Here is a 16,097-nt window from a genome sequence, read left to right as displayed (position 1 = left end):
TGTTGCCTGTCGGGGTTCTCAAATTTATGGCACCCAGCAACTCTGTACAATCAATGAGGCTGTGGACCAGTTTGTACAAGAATAAAAGGTCAGCCTTGGCCCTCCGACTGTGTAATGGGTCCATTACAAGCAAGCTGGCGTCATCAACACCAGGATCATCTTTAGCCTGCGCAGTAGCGTACCTATGCTTCAGTATTGAGACAAATTTAGTTTGCACCCTCTCAATGGCCGCCGCGTTGGACCGGCACGTTGCATTCCAGACCACGGATGCGTAGGCGACACATAGAGGTATATAGCTGAAGAAATGTGTCTGGATAGTTGAATTCTCTGGAGACACGACATGTTGCACCTAGTGTTCGCAAATCATGACGGGTAATCTCAGTAGTATGGGCTGTAAATGTGAGCTTAGAGTCAAACAAAACTCCCAAGTCTCTGATTTGGCACACCCGATTCAGATCTTCTTCACTTATGCGATAGGTGAAATTGATATCATCTGTTTTACGGGTATACGACACCACTTTGGTTTTTGCACTGTTGAGTATCAACTTATTTCTGTTGCACCAGTCCGAAAACGCGGCGATATCACATTGCAGTTGTGCACAGTCTGAGATGTTGCCAACCACTTTGAATATCTTTATATCGTCTGCGTATAGCAAGAACGATGAGTACTGAATTGCTGTCGAAACATCGTTGACAAACAGTGAAAACAAAAGAGGACCAAGGACTGAGCCCTGAGGCACCCCGCTGGTGGCTGAGTACGTTCCGGAGTGTTGCCCGTTACAGTGAACGTAGCAGTGACGACTGTTAAGGTAGTCACGAAGCAGATCCAGCAACGGATCAGGAATGTCAAGGTGGGAAAGTTTTCTACACAACAATGAATGGGAAACCACATCGAACGCCTTGCTAAGGTCACAGTATACCACGCCAAGTTGGCCTCGGTCTTCCACTGCCTTTGACGCATGTTCCATAAAAGAAACTAAGTTTGTAGTGGTCGAGCGGCCACGTATAAAACCATGTTGATTTGGAATAATTTCATATCTTACTCTGGATGTAATGAGGAAATTAATTATAGATTCAAAAATTTTAGAAGCACTGCACAGGAGGGAAATCGGTCTATAATTTTTTTAATCTGTTTTTGACCCGGATTTGTTTACAGGTACAACTTTAGCAATTTTCCAACAGATAGGAAACGTGCCAGTACTAATACAGTTGTTAAACACCCGTACAAGCACTGGAGCAAGGATACGACTGAAAGCCTTGAGTAGAGCCATGGAAATGCCATCTGTGCCACAGGCTAGCGAGGGCTTCGCGTCCCGTAGGCTTTTCATCACGATTTCCTCCCCTACAAATGCCGTGCTCGGTGCCGTACCGCGACAATTGGACATCGGAGCTGACGGAACGTCGCAGGTATCCCTATACACCGTTTTAAACTGCTGAGCGAATGCGGCAGGGACGTCATCGATGATTACTCCATCGGAGTTAAGAAGATTAATGCATTCAGTGTTATTATGGGGTGATCTACTGCGGACATATTTCCATAAATCTTTGGGGTTCCTTTTAAGATTGCTTTCTATGGACGTAATGTATGCAGCCCGATCACGATCATACAGCTTTTTACAAAGTGATCGCTATTCTTTAAATTCTAACTTCCATTTTGTCTCCCCATTCTTTTGAGCTTTCCTGTGGGCACGCTATTTGCCTTTTAGCGCCGACCGGAGTTCACTCGAGAACCAGAAAGGATACTTCGAAGGCTTGGACTTCTTTAGTGGTATATACCTGCGCATACCTTCTTGCAGTACTTTGGTTAATTCGCTGGCCTGAAAATTTGGGTCATTTGACGCGAGGATTGCCGACCAATCAAAATTCGACAAGTACTGGTAAAACCTAATGTAGTCACCTGCAGCAAAATTATAGGGGGGGGGGAGGTCAGAAACACGTGGCTTGGACTTTTGCACATCACTATGAATAGGTAGTACTATAGATAAGGGTGGATGGTAATTGTCCGGGGTAACCAAACCAGTAGGGCTTATGTTGACAGTGATGTTTTCGATGTTTGAAAAACAAAGTTCAAGTAAGCTCCCAGCAGAGTTCACAACGTGGTTGCACTGTTCAAGACCAGTAAATGAAATAAAGTCCAGTAAGGCTGAGGCCTTTTGATGAAGGTAGGCATTGTAATGAGAAATACTAAGGTCACCCCATTCTATTCCCTGCGAGTTAAACTCACCGAAAATCATGATACGGTGTCTAGGATGAGAGGAAATTACATTTTCTATCGATGTTAAACAAGTTTGAAAAGAAACCGGAGCTATGTTAGGAGCTAAGTAAAATGCACCAAGCAGGACGCGTTCGCGACCGATGCAACACAATTCAACCCAAACAGACTCATCCTCTGTCTCAAGGTCTGCGCGCCTCACGCATCTAAATGGGCTATTGACGGCTATCAAAGCTCCCCCTGCCGTGCGTGTGGCACGGTCACTGCGGAACACGTTGTAATAAGGCGGAAAACAATCTTTAAACGAGATACTGGGTAAAAGCCAGGTCTCCGTAAGAACAAACACAGAAAAAATTGAGGAAGATACATTACAAAAAAACTCGTTAGCTTTAGTCCTTAGACCACGGACATTTTGATACAAAACGTTAAGGGACCTATTCATGAGTGACCGGTTCATTTTCTAACTCAGATGCGTGCAGGTGACGATCATGAAGAATTCCCTGGAAAGGTTTAAAGAGGCAGTTTGTCGGCCATAGGCCCGGGTTCTGCAGCTTCTGAAATGTTTCGTCGTCTACTGCAACATAAAGGAGGCATAGGATTCGTACTTGGTTTTCAGCCGTTTGCACACCAACGGTGCGATCGCGACGCTAGAAACATATGCCGACACCTGGGAAGACGATGTTTCAGGGGCCAGCTTTGTCACGAACAGCGCCTTTGATCGCCGATGTTGACTGGCGACAGACAACATTGTACTTGTTGCCAGTCCAAAGCACGCAGGTGATCGTTCCTTCGTTGGACGGCGATAGCCTGTTGCCTGTAGAAGTGGTGGGCTCTCACCCGTGGTGGATGATTGCGAAGGCGTGTCCGAGGCAGCAGTTCCGGGCGCTTTCGGCTGCACTGGCCCCACGGGCACGCATACAGACGGCGAGAGCGCCGGAAGCGGCGACGATTTCTTGCCGGGCGGGGAAGCACCAGCGGACGACTTCGGCGACGCCACCGCACCAGCAGGGCCAATATAATTATAATTAAAACCAATATGATTATAATAATATAATCAATCAATCAACCTTAATTTTCGGTGCCCAGAAACATACCTACGGTCTTGGTGCTGCTAAATCATACAAAACAAAAAAACACTAAAATTAAGACCAGACAGCCCGCCAAAACCTTACGTATGACAGAAACAATAAAGTAAAAATACTTGCAGAAATCTCAGAAAGAAAAAAAAGAACGAAAGGTCAAAAAAGAATAGAAAGGCCTAGTGTTGCAATCCATCACACTCGACCAGCGAAACGTTCGAGACACGTGAAAAGTAGGAACTATACAAGCAAATATTGAATTAACATGGCATAGCGTATACGTATAAAAGCAAGGTTTTCTAACAAAATGTTAGGAAGTTGCAAAATGCAAAAAAAAACTTCTGCGTTACCAGCACTGACACTAAAACCTAGAGATATTCAGGCAACACAAAACAAGGAAAAGTGAAAACAAAGAAGCAAACCACGGTTTGCCTATAATATAAACGGCACATAAATTTGGGATCAGATAAAGGAACTTAAGCTACAACAGTTTTCAGCTCACAAGCGAACAAAGTAAAAGAGCTCTGGAATATATCAAGACGATCGGAATATTCGTTATATGCGCATTGTATTCTGCAGGTAATTAAAGCAACTCGTCTGAAAGCTCGAAATTTTCTGAAAAGTTTATCTGGCAAGTTGACATTTATAAGTGTAACCAAATCGTCACACAAAATATTACCATGAAGAAGTGTATACAGAAAGATAATATCCCCTCGCATTTGTCGACACCAAACAGAAGGAATACTTTTCAGAGAAGGCACGCTGCCGTTTGTGTCTCCTTGCACATGACAGAAACGGTGCTTAAAGATTGATAGGAACTTATTTTGAACCCTTTCGATAAGGTCACTATTGGACTTACAAGTTCCATTCCAAACAACAGAACCGTATTTGAGAAGAGGTAAGCAGAGGGCCGAATACAACTTTAGGATAGGAACAGGACCTTTAAACTCTCTCGAATACCTGCAAACAGCACCAAGACATCGAAGAGAGCGTCGGGTAATTTGTGTAATGTGGGAAGAGAAAGTCAGAGAAGAATCAAACAGTACTCCCAAGTCCCGAATTTCGGCCACCCTCGGCAGTGCAGTGCTTGCGATTTTTTTAAAGAAGAAGAAGAAGAAGAAGTTTATTGTAAAAGAGGAAGGTTACATGTGAAGATATATCCAGACGAGGGTCCCATAGTTGATACTGCACCGGGACCCTCGATACATAATTACATAGAAAAATACAATGAAAGCAGCTAAAGACAATTTCAATAATCACAAGTTTCAGAGTTGCACTTGCAGAGCCAAAATGACAACAGAGCAATGTAAACCAAGAACTGATGTAACATTACCAGACAGACTAAATTAAATTAAAAGAAAAGAACGAGAAGAAAAGAAAAAAAAAGGATGGAACGAAGAAAAACAAAAAGAAAAAAAAGGATAATAGGAGAAACTGGACGCACTACACTGTATTGTATTTCAAATCACAATTTAAAGCAAAACAACAGTTCAGAATGTGCAGGAAAAACGAATAGACGAAATAGTGCGTCTAAGCGAAATCTCTAAAGAATTTATGCCAAGAGAGGACAAAAACTAACGCAGTTCAAAGGGCGAGTACTGCGCACGTTTAAAAGAAAGTGGGAAAAAAATGAGCAAAGTGAGTTGGAATGTAGCTGACACTGAAGAAAAGAAAAAAAAAATTGTATCCTAGTAGCAATACAAAACCACAAACACACACATATTCAATAAAACCGCGAACAACCATGCAACAACAACAAAAAAGATAAACACACGCAAAATTACACATTCGTACAACTACTGTGAACGAATCAAAACTGCAAAAGAAATTCTTGAAGTTGCTTTTTAAATAGCGATAAAAAAGAAAGTGACTTAATTGCATCCGGCAGACTATTCCAGCTTGAAATAGCGGAAAAATGCGAAGTCATTTTGCCATAATTTGTTGAAACTGAAGGAAGCAAGTAATTGTAGTTTGCAGCGAATCTGGTTGGGTTGGTATTAGTGAGACAACTTAACTCAATAAAGTGGAAAAGAAGTTGATTAGTCAGCAGTTTGAACAATAACGTAATAATGTTATATTGGAAAAGTTTGCGAACTGATAACACGTTATTTTGAGCAAGAAGTGTACTAGCGCTGGAATAGAAGGAGCTATTTGTGATTATGCGGATGGCTTGGTTCTGGATATGTTGGACGTCTGTAATGTGACAATTATACGTATTACCCCACGCAACAATTCCATATATCAAATGACTGTGAATAAATGCAAAATACAAAGATAGAAGCGCGTGACGTGGAAAAAACTGACGAGCCTTAATGAGGGCTCTAATGCCATATGCAGTTTTTCGTCTTAAGTAATTGTAGTGATTGCGAAATTTGAGATGAGAATCAAGGTGAACGCCAAGAAAAATGACATGGTCAGAGACATGAATAGTGTCGGTACCCAGATTTATTGCCGGTTTAAAGGAGACGCGCTTCTGTTCTGATCTAAATAACATAAATTTAGTTTTTGAGGGATTTATAATAAGGTGATTCTTGTGACACCAATCCATGGCTTTCGTTAAAACACCATTTAGCAATGAAACAAGGGGCGGTAGCGATTTGTGGGCACAAGATAATGTGGTGTCGTCGGCGTAAAGAACACAATGATCTGATTGAAGATGATCCACGATGTTCATTAATATAAATTATAAGAGTATTGCAGCTGTTGAATTTTTCTACTATAAGAGACAACTTTAGTTTTTCAAGGCTTCAAAATTAGGTCGTTTTTGGTACACCAACGATGGAATGACACGACACGAGTGGGCATGGGAGTGGCAGTGCTGTACCAATGGCTGACATCTCTTGCCTTTGTCTTGTCAGGATCCGGCGTGGCTGGTTTCCTGCCTGCGCGGGAGCACAGTAGCTGCAGATTCGCCGTTCGCTATCTTGGTGGGAGGCCGAAAGCAGCTACAGTATCTACCGGAGTGCGCATGCCGAATGCGTGGTCATCAGTCTTTTTCATCAAGTTTCATCAAGAGCCACATCGTTTGAAGCAGCACCATCGCAACAGGATATAAGAAGCCCCCTCGTCTGGCACCATTGCAGTGGGAATGGGAGGGGCACTGCTGTAGCCATGGCTGACATCTCTTGCCTTCGTCTTGTTCAGCTCTGTAGCACCACCTCGTTATATGCGAAGCGTTCTAGCAACCGTAGTTTACTGCTGCTCCCATGCCCAAGTGTTGTGTGTGTTGACATCAAACAATGCCCTGATGAACTTGGCCCACTACTACTTTCTTGCGGTGATATTGAAAGCAACCCTGGTCCCAACAAGGAACAGGCCGAAGTAAAAACTTCACACCCAGAGTCAAACTAGCGTAAAGAAATTCAACACATGCGCCACCTAAAAGAACAATCAAGTGTCCTTGCACAAGGACAGGATAATCTTTTAGAAACCGTCAACGAAATTAAGACGACACAGCAATCCCTTGCCTCAAAAATAGTGGCTATTGATGGCAGGTTGTCACAAATTGAGGCTGGATCTGCCGACATCGGCAATATTGAAACAGGTTTGCAAACGGTCCAAGAATCCTTGGGGGCAATTACCGAGCAAACCGTGGATCTCCATTCTCGGTTAGATGATTTAGAAGACCGTTCTCGCCGTGGAAATTTATTTTTCATGGGGTTTCTGACAAAACAATCGTAGGAGGAAACCGAAAAGAAAATTGTTGACATAATAAACCCAAACATAGATTTTAGACTGCCTTGCGAAGCAGTGGAGGGTGCGCATCGTCTGGGTGGTCCCCACCCAGAACAAAAGTTCCGACCGATTATTGTTACATTTCGAAGCTTCAAAACTAAAGATAAAGTCCTCGCACAGCGTTCAAAGCTCAAGGACTGTAACATAACGGTCTCCGAGGATGTTTCACCGGCCACTCGACTCGCGCGTAAGAAGTTGGTGGAATTCGGCAAAGCGCTTCCTAATTCACCTGCTTTCGAACTTCGAGATGACAAGTTAGTTGTGAACAAAAAAAAACATTTACCGATGACCGTTCAGTCGACACGGTTCACGAAAGCGCTCCACGTGGTCCTGATAGTGGTAAAAAATGCTACCAAGGGCCTGCTTCTAATACTAGTGCACGTTCCGTCACCCTCCTCTTTCATCCAATCCGTCAAGTTCCACCACCTAACAATTATCGAGGGGCAGTAATGCGCGCGATTCTTTTTACCGGTCAGTATCGTTCATTTTTTCTAACACAAGAAGGGATGCTGATGAACAGGTTCAATGAAGCAAGAACTAACTGGAATACATTTACAGAGACATCCAAACTACACTACACAACTATAAAACACCTACACATTGAAGAAGCTACCCACCTCCTCACGACGCGCATCCTCGACTCCGCCGAAAAGTCCATTCCCCACGCCTCTGGTGCCCCGTGCAACCAGAGGAGGCCGTGGTGAAATAAGGACTGTAGGCGGGCGCGAGAGGCCCAGAACAAGACGTGGGGTATTCTTCGTCGGTACCCAATTCAGGTAACCTTATTTTATTCAAACGGGCCAAGGCGTTCGGAAAACGTGTGCGCCGTGAAGCAAAACGAGAGTTGACACACCTTCTTGACATCCAATATTTCATGCACGGACACGCACAAAGAGACACACAGCCTGCCCCTGGTTAGCACAACAGGGGACACACTCGAAGACCACGCTAACGCACTTGCACAACACTTCCAACACGTCTCCAGTATCCCACACTACCGAAACACTTTAATGAAACACAAAACATCTGCAGAAAAGAAGTTCCTACGGGATAGCAACAAGTCGCACACTTCCTACAATTCTCGTTTTTCAATTAATGAGCTGAAGGCAGCCCTGACCACATGTAAACCTTTAGCTCCAGGTGCAGACAAAATCACGTACACCATGATACAACACCTACACGCAGACACAGTTGAAACACTTCTACATCTATATAAGAAAATATGGCTTTCGGGGCACATTCCACACTCTTGGAGGGAGGCCATAGTAATGGCTTTCTTGAACGAGGGAAAAGACTCGTCGTCCCCCTCAAGTTACCGTCCTAGAACCCTGACGACCTGCCTGTGCAAGCTCCTCGAGAAGATGATAAATCACAGGCTCGTGTACTTCCTTGAATACAACGGTCTTCATGAGAGCTGCCAGCCAGACTTTAGTGGGGGGGGGGGGGTGATCGACGAACGATCAACTAGGCGTTCTTGATTCGGACATCAAGGATGTCTTCGTGCAGAAATAGTATTGTGTAACTGTATTTTTCGACCACTAGAAGGCCTACGACACCGCTTGGCGTTACGGGATCCTTAGCAACCTCAAGTCATTCGGTGTCTCGGGTAGCCTGCTAAACATCCTTCTTAGATACTTGTCTAAGAGAACGTTTCGAGTGAGAGTTGGTTGTGCACTGTCAAACGTTCATGTGCAAGAAAATGGCGTGCCGCAAGGTGGCGTGTTGAGCTGCACGCCCTTCATAGTTAAAATGACCTTACGGAAAGGCATTGCCACCTACAATTTCTTATTATGTGTATGCAGATGACGTCAAGATATCCTTTAAATCATGTAATATGTCAATCTGTGAGTGTCAAGTCCAGCTTGGTGTCAAGACGCTTGCCGGCTGGGCAGATAAGAATAAAAAGTTCTTGCGTTGTGTTCTCCAGGAAGCGTGGGGTCTATCCGGACGCAGACATTACTATTAATGGCGTGTCACCTCCTGTGAACAAGGAGCACAAGTTTCTAGATGTGGTGTTTGACCACAAACTCACATTCATTCCCCACATCAAGGAACATCACATCACATCACTTTAATACCTTAAAGACCCCCATGTAGGGGGTATTACATAAGGGTTGGGTTACAGATAAATGCACACAGGTCGTCAAATGGAAATGTGCGTGGTGACCTTCTCTTTAAATGTTGATGAACACGTGATGGCCGGAACGTCACAGGGAAGGCCATTCCAGTCCACTGCTACACGGGGGAAAAAAGAGGCAGAAAAAGTAGTAGTGCGAGCAGGTGGACGGGCAATTTGATACGGGTGGGCAGTGCGGTGAGATATGCGCGTCGGTGGGACGATGTAGGGTGCTTGATTAAGAGGGCTGTAGAAAAACTTGTGTAGCAAACAAAGGCTGGTGATGCGGCGGCGCACTGAAAGATTTGAAAGACCAGTTTCGCGTTTAAGAGATGATATGCTTATGTCATATGAATATGAGGAATGAATGAACCTAGTGGCACGGTTTTGCACCGATTCTAATTCATTCATCAAGTATACCTGGTGCGGACTCCATATGGGAGCCGCATATTCTAGTTTAGTTCGGATTAAAGATTTATAGGCGAGAAGTTTGACGTCCAGTGGGGCATGACGCAAATGGCGCTTTAAGAAACCCAAAGATCGGTTTGCTGATGATATGACATAACCATAAATGTCTGAAAACAATGAATATCCTTAAGGTTCTCTCACACCAATCGTATGGGGCTGACAAAGCACTCCTGCTGAGCTTGTATACTGCTTTGGTTGGGTCTCGTTTAGACTATGGCAGTGTGGTGTATGGGTCGGCGACTAAAACAGCGTTGCGAATGCCCGACCCAGTGCTACACTTGGGGCTTCGTCTTGCGTCGGGTGCTTTTCGCACTAGTCCGGTCCAAAGTCTGTATGTCGAGTTTAACAAGTGGAGCCTTAAGAACCAACGGACGTACATGGAGCTGCTTTATGCTTTTAAAATTTCATTGCTGAATAACCCTCTTTTTTATCCGGTCTTTAACAATACATCCACATCTCTGCAGTTTGTAAATCACCCATCCGTTCCTCTGCCCTTTTCGCTTAGAGAGAGAGAGAGCGAGATTCAGATCTCAGCGCCTCGTTTTTAGATGTCTACAGATCTTCTTTTCAGATATTTTACTGCCTTGGCAAGTTCGCCCTATTTCCTGTGACCTTTCTTTTATAAAACTTGACAAAAATCGGTTACCACGTGCTCCAATACCGGAACACCTTCTGTCTCTGCAGTTTAAATACCCATGTGCAGAATTCTACAGTGACGCTTCTAAAACCTCCACTATGGTGTCCTCCGCTGCTCATGGTCCGAATTTCAATGCAGCCAGAACCATGGGCGTACACACAACCCTTTTTTTAGCAGAAGCGTATGGATTTTTAATGATCGTACAATACATACTTGAAATCATATCAAAACAAATCAAGCTCCAATTTTATCATCTATACAGATTCCTTGACTGTTGTTCGTGCACTATCATCGCACAAGCCCCTCAAGAACCACATAATCTCGTTTTCAACCCAAATATATCTGTCAATGCACATAGGCATGAACTGGTCCGGTGCTGCGTGCCAGGATACGGTGGGATCACTGGTAACGAATTGGCAGACGAGAGAGCCCCTGCTGCAGCACTCAGGAACACTATAGACATAACAACGGTACCATATAGAGACCTCAAGCCACACATCAGACAAAACTTGCGTAGAACATGGCAAACACACTGGACTGAACAGACAGATAACAAGTTAGACGTTATAAAACCACACGTGGGACGGTACACAACTGAATCACACAACAGACACACTGAAGTCGCCTTGGGTAAGCTACGGATAGGGCACACCCATGCAACTCACTCGTACCTGCTCACGGGAACTTCTTGACCCCAGTGCAGCAGGCGCGGAGAGGCCCTATCCGTAGTTTACATACTCATTCAATGCAAGGCACTTGACACAACACGACACAAACACTTCAGAGAACCCTACAGACAACATGTTCCGCTAGACCCATCGTTTTTTCTGGGTGACAAACTATGGTTTCTGTAAAACGCGTGTTTGTGTATTTTTCAAACGTTAAGTTTTTGTACCTCATCTCCTATTATGCGTAATCAAATCTGGCCCTGTACACCAGCCATCACCGTTATCTTTAATTGATTCTTTTCTGATGGAAGCTAAAAGCAAAAACGCCCGTGTGAACGAGATTTCGCCGCATGTCAAAGATCCCCAGGTGGTCAGAATTAACCCGGAGCCCTCCACTACGGCGCGCCTCATCGTCTGCGTTGCGTCGGCGCGTTAAACCCTACAATCAATCAATCTGTAATTAATTTTCCAATGTCCTGTTTATACGCTTTTATACATACCTTTTTGTGGCAATCACTTCGCTTTATTACATAACTTTTTCACTTGCGCTCTTTGCCCGCGTTGGCCTTGCGCGATTAAACACCAACCATCATCATCATCATCACCATCAAAATTCTGTCCGAACGCCAGCATAAAAGGCTGCTCGACTAAGTGCGCCCTCTCAGTGAAAAACAGAAATACTCATAACATCCATAACATAAAATATAATAACATCAAAAATACAAATAACATCAAAAAAGCAGTCGTGCAAGCGGTCGGGTGCCGCGACAGGTACTGGTGAGGTGTTTCGACTGATACGCTATGGTTAGCCAAAAAGGAGCGTTTAGGGCCATTTTATTTAATGTACAGGTGAGCAACCTGCATACTTTGTCTGATACGCTAATCAGAAGAGCACGTTTGCTTAGAAATGCTGCTCACCTGTTAATTCTGCGTGGCAAATGCTGTGCTAGATGGCTGCGCCAACGCTCTAACGCAACGTTTCAAAATTGACACAAACAATCCAGCAGCTTTATTAATGAGACCAAAAAATGAACGTGGTGCCCTTGGTCCACAGCTTTTTCTAAGTTATTCTCAGATCAAAAGTGTATGGCAGCGCAAAGTCTTGGGAGTGGCGCTTTTGCATTGAATTAGGCAAGGCGCACACATTCCACTTCTGGCGAAAATAGTACCTCCATTCTATCGGTGTCGAGTATTAGATCCAGTCTAAACTATAGTCTACCTTGGTTTCAGCACTACAAGAAAAAATGTTAACACATCACTGTTACGAGAGAAGGCCGTTCGCTGCCTTAGCAGCGCACTTAGGTGCTTCGACGCGTCCTCCCTTTGCCGTGGCGAATGAAATCAGTGATTCCTACACCGTATTTGGCAAAGCAGTGAACACTAAACAAGTGCTCTAACTTAAGATATCCAGTTCGCGCAAAAAGAAATGAAGCAGCAGATCTTCGTGCACAAGCACCTAGTGGAAAGTGGAGATTTAAGGGAGCTCCATGCATTTAGAGTTATCCGAAACAGTGTTTTTCAACTTCTACAAGATAAAAAAATGACTGCGATAATTTTATTACCTATAAATTATATTCGAAAGTATGCACAATCTACTTGGTAGCAGATATGCAGTGCTTAAAGCATTTCCAAACACTACTAGTAACAAAGCGCACGTTGCCTCAAAAACACGCGTCTTTAACTCTTTAACATGCGTCTTTAACAATTAACGGCTCATGAACAAGATAATCTTGCGCACATGAAAAAACAAAATAATGAAAGTAGGCACCCCATTCCACCCAGTGTTTAGCAGATCGAAAACTGGCTCATTTCTTTCCAAGGTAGCAATTCCCCCTACGACGATGAGTTGGAAACAGACTCGCAGAAACGATAGCAATTGCCTGCTGAAGTGGCCACGTTTTCAACAACATCGCTTCCAGCTGCGACCGAACCTCGTATCAGCGAGACGTTTGGGTCGCGCGGTCACTGCGCAGAGTAAACGAATTCAAGGAGCAAGGATTCTTGTGCGCAACCCCTGCTCATCCACCAGGGACTAGCCCCCGCATTCGCAGCAAGCGCGCCGGCGGCACAGCGCGCGCACTGATTTGGATACTGTAAGTACGAGGTCCTCCAATGATCAAGGGACAAAGCAAGCGGTTGAAGAGAGAGACTGGCCGTCAGCCGGCGTTTTTACCTCGCAGCCCCTTCCACCTAGCATTTTGTAATAAAATCGGGAGTTATGAGCGCTCCCCGCCCAGAACTCCCGGTTTTATTTTCAAAAAAGAACACGGTACGTACAGGGGCCCTAGAACACTTTTTTCGACAGTTTTATATCCTAAATGCTCTCAGAACATAGTCAAAAAACACACTGACAACGTATAATAGACACTTCCTCAAAATAACTTCCTGTCTTTCGCGGTCTTGGCATTCGTCGAGCGCTCGAATTACGTCATTACAGTGGTGTAGCGGCTATTGGCCGGCTTTCTTCAGTTCCAACAAAAGTTGCAGGTGACATCTACGTTTAGGTCTTCAGATCAATGATGCGATATCTTTATTTCCGCACGGAGAGAGCGTTTTGGATTGCAGTTCGCGCATTTGCCATTTATGCTTTCCAAGAACTCCATGACTTCGTGCATCGCAGAACAAACGACAAAGAACACAGGGAGGCGACGGGCACAAGCGCTAACTTCCAACTGAGTTTATTGAAAAAATGCGTGAATATGCGATAAAAACTGGGAAATGCGTTAAACACGGGGACGGTACATTATCATAAAGAAACAAACAGAAAAGAACAGAACAAAAGCAAGGCATAATAAAATTTGCACACAAAATTATTCGCACAAAGCTGTGATGTCGACCAAAGGCAGCACGAGGCATCGATTAAGGTGGCACCCACCCCCCTCTCAGATAGCCAATCTCCTTATCGGATAAGGCAACGAATGGCGCGGACACGCAACGATCTCCCAGGCGTGCTGTTTCAGCCGCCTCGATTATTTCCCTTGTCTTCTTTATGTCGTGACGAGGGATGATGGCACAACTCTCAAAGAGGGACAACTCTCTCAACTCCCAACGTCATGCTCACGCAGCCGGTTGTTCAGGCACCGATCTGTTTGGCCGACACATCTGTTTGGCTATCTTAGAGTGGGGTGGGTGCAACCTTAGTCAATGCCTCGTGCTGCCTTTTGTCGACGTCACAGCGTTGTGCGAATAATTTTGTATGGAAATTTTATCATGCCTTGATTTTGTTCTGTTCTTTCCTATCTTCGTTTCGTTATGATAATATCCCGTCCCGGTGTTTAAATGCACGCATTTTTTTTTCAATAAACGCGGTTGGAAGTTAGCACTTCTGCTCGTCGCCCCCCTGTGTCCTCTGTCGTTTTGTTTTGCGCTACACGAAGTCAGGGATTACCGCTACCAACAAGCCTACAAACTAAACTCTGACAAGAACTCCAGTTAAGCGACGAGACCTAGAGTAACAACAACGTTTTTTAAATCACAGCGGTGCAGGGAAGGCAGATGCCATTTACGATTTGTGGCTTAAGTTCCCGGCATGAAAGGTGGCGGCTGCGGAGTGCTTGTCAGTTTTGAGAAGATGACGGTGCTGGTGTTTCAAAGTGTTTATTCTCTGGAGTAGTGGTCTGGCTGAACGTTTTCGGTTTTCAATAACACAGACATGAGCCCTTTATGGAGAATGATTTAGTGATTTATTGGTAAAGGGAGCAAAGAGAAAGTATACCCAAGAAGTGGAACCCAGACTCCAGGGTCCCAGCGTCAGCTGACACCAATCCTGAGGTGACAAGATGGTCAAGACCGCCTCGTTCTGATGGAGGCGAAAAGCAAAAACGCCCGTGTGCACGAGATTTCGGCGCACGATAAAGATCCCCAGGTGGTCAAAATTAATCCGGAGCCCTCCACTACGGCGCGCCTCATCGCCTGCGTTGCGTCGGCGCGTTAAACCCCACAATCAATCAATCAATCAATCAGGACCGCCTCGTATGTGCCGATGTAAATGTAATATGCAATGTTTTGGTTGTTCAACCCCGAAAATATCCTTCAATATGGGCAGGTTGAGCAAAGAAAGTGGGTTTTGCCCCTTACTACTGCAACTCAGTATATGTCTCACCCCCACCCCCACTTTTCCTTCCGGTGAAGCAGACTTACTAGGCGCCGCTCCATGGCTACTCCTCGCCACCGCCGACCCCTCTTTTACAACGGTTATCACAACGATTGTTCTCCTTGCCACCACTGATACCTCTTTCACAAGTTGCTCAGTCGGATGACAGCCGGCCGAGTGCCGTTATCAGATGAATACGGAGAATCAACACCAGCGTGCATGGGTTTAAAAACACCCGAAAGCCGCTGCCGCCGCCGAAAATGTTTTCCGCGGCCGTTGCCGCTTCAAATTCCAGCTCTCCCACTAGATGCGCGCCCCTGCTGGTTAAAAGCAAATTTCCCTGATGGAACGCCGCCGTGAGCCCATTATTCTTCTTTAGCTTGAAAGTCATTCCGAGCAACATTGTCGCGCCGGCGGCCCTCGTTGTCCACCTGGTCATAGTTCGTCTGGCGGAAAAATAAAAATTTAGTGCCCTTCCACTCTGTGAAGGATGACCTGCAAAGCAGCATGCCCACCACGGAGTGCACGAAACAAAGGGGGTTTGTTTGTAATTTGCGACGGAGCATACTTCCTATCCAATTACATGAATGAAATTTGTAAAAGACCCGAGCTCTATCCTGGCGGGCAAACGTAGAGCTGTCGCTTTCCCTCCCGCTTCGTAGGCATCTGACTAAAGTTTGTGTAACACGCCAACCCAATCCATTCCACCACAGATGACACCGGACCGGTCGCATTGGGCTGCTTTACGGTTACGTTGAACCTCACGCCAACACAACGCACATGTCATCAGTAAGGGTGTGAAACCTACATCTGCGGGTGCCTACCCCGCTTCCGCCTTCACATCCGAACCCGCGCACACATAAAGCGAAAAGCTGTCATTAGCGGATGCTTAGAAGCGAACGATACTCCCGAACATGTCGCTCTGAAAGCCCTTTAAGCTGAACGAGGGATATTGGCCCACGTCGGCATTCCAAGCGGGCGAGTTGCTGTTCATTTTGAAGGGATTCGCAGCTACATGGCCAGCTGGACCTCGAGGCGGCAACGACGGTGGCCGCTTTCCGTGGTTTTCGCGCCCATTCACGCTTCTGT

Source organism: Haemaphysalis longicornis, unplaced genomic scaffold (genome assembly GCF_048455015.1).
Source record: "Haemaphysalis longicornis isolate Haplotype H1 unplaced genomic scaffold, Haemaphysalis longicornis Haplotype H1 scaffold_1, whole genome shotgun sequence".
In the NCBI taxonomy this organism is placed as follows: Eukaryota; Metazoa; Arthropoda; class Arachnida; order Ixodida; family Ixodidae; genus Haemaphysalis; species Haemaphysalis longicornis.
This window is presented reverse-complemented; position numbering follows the sequence as displayed.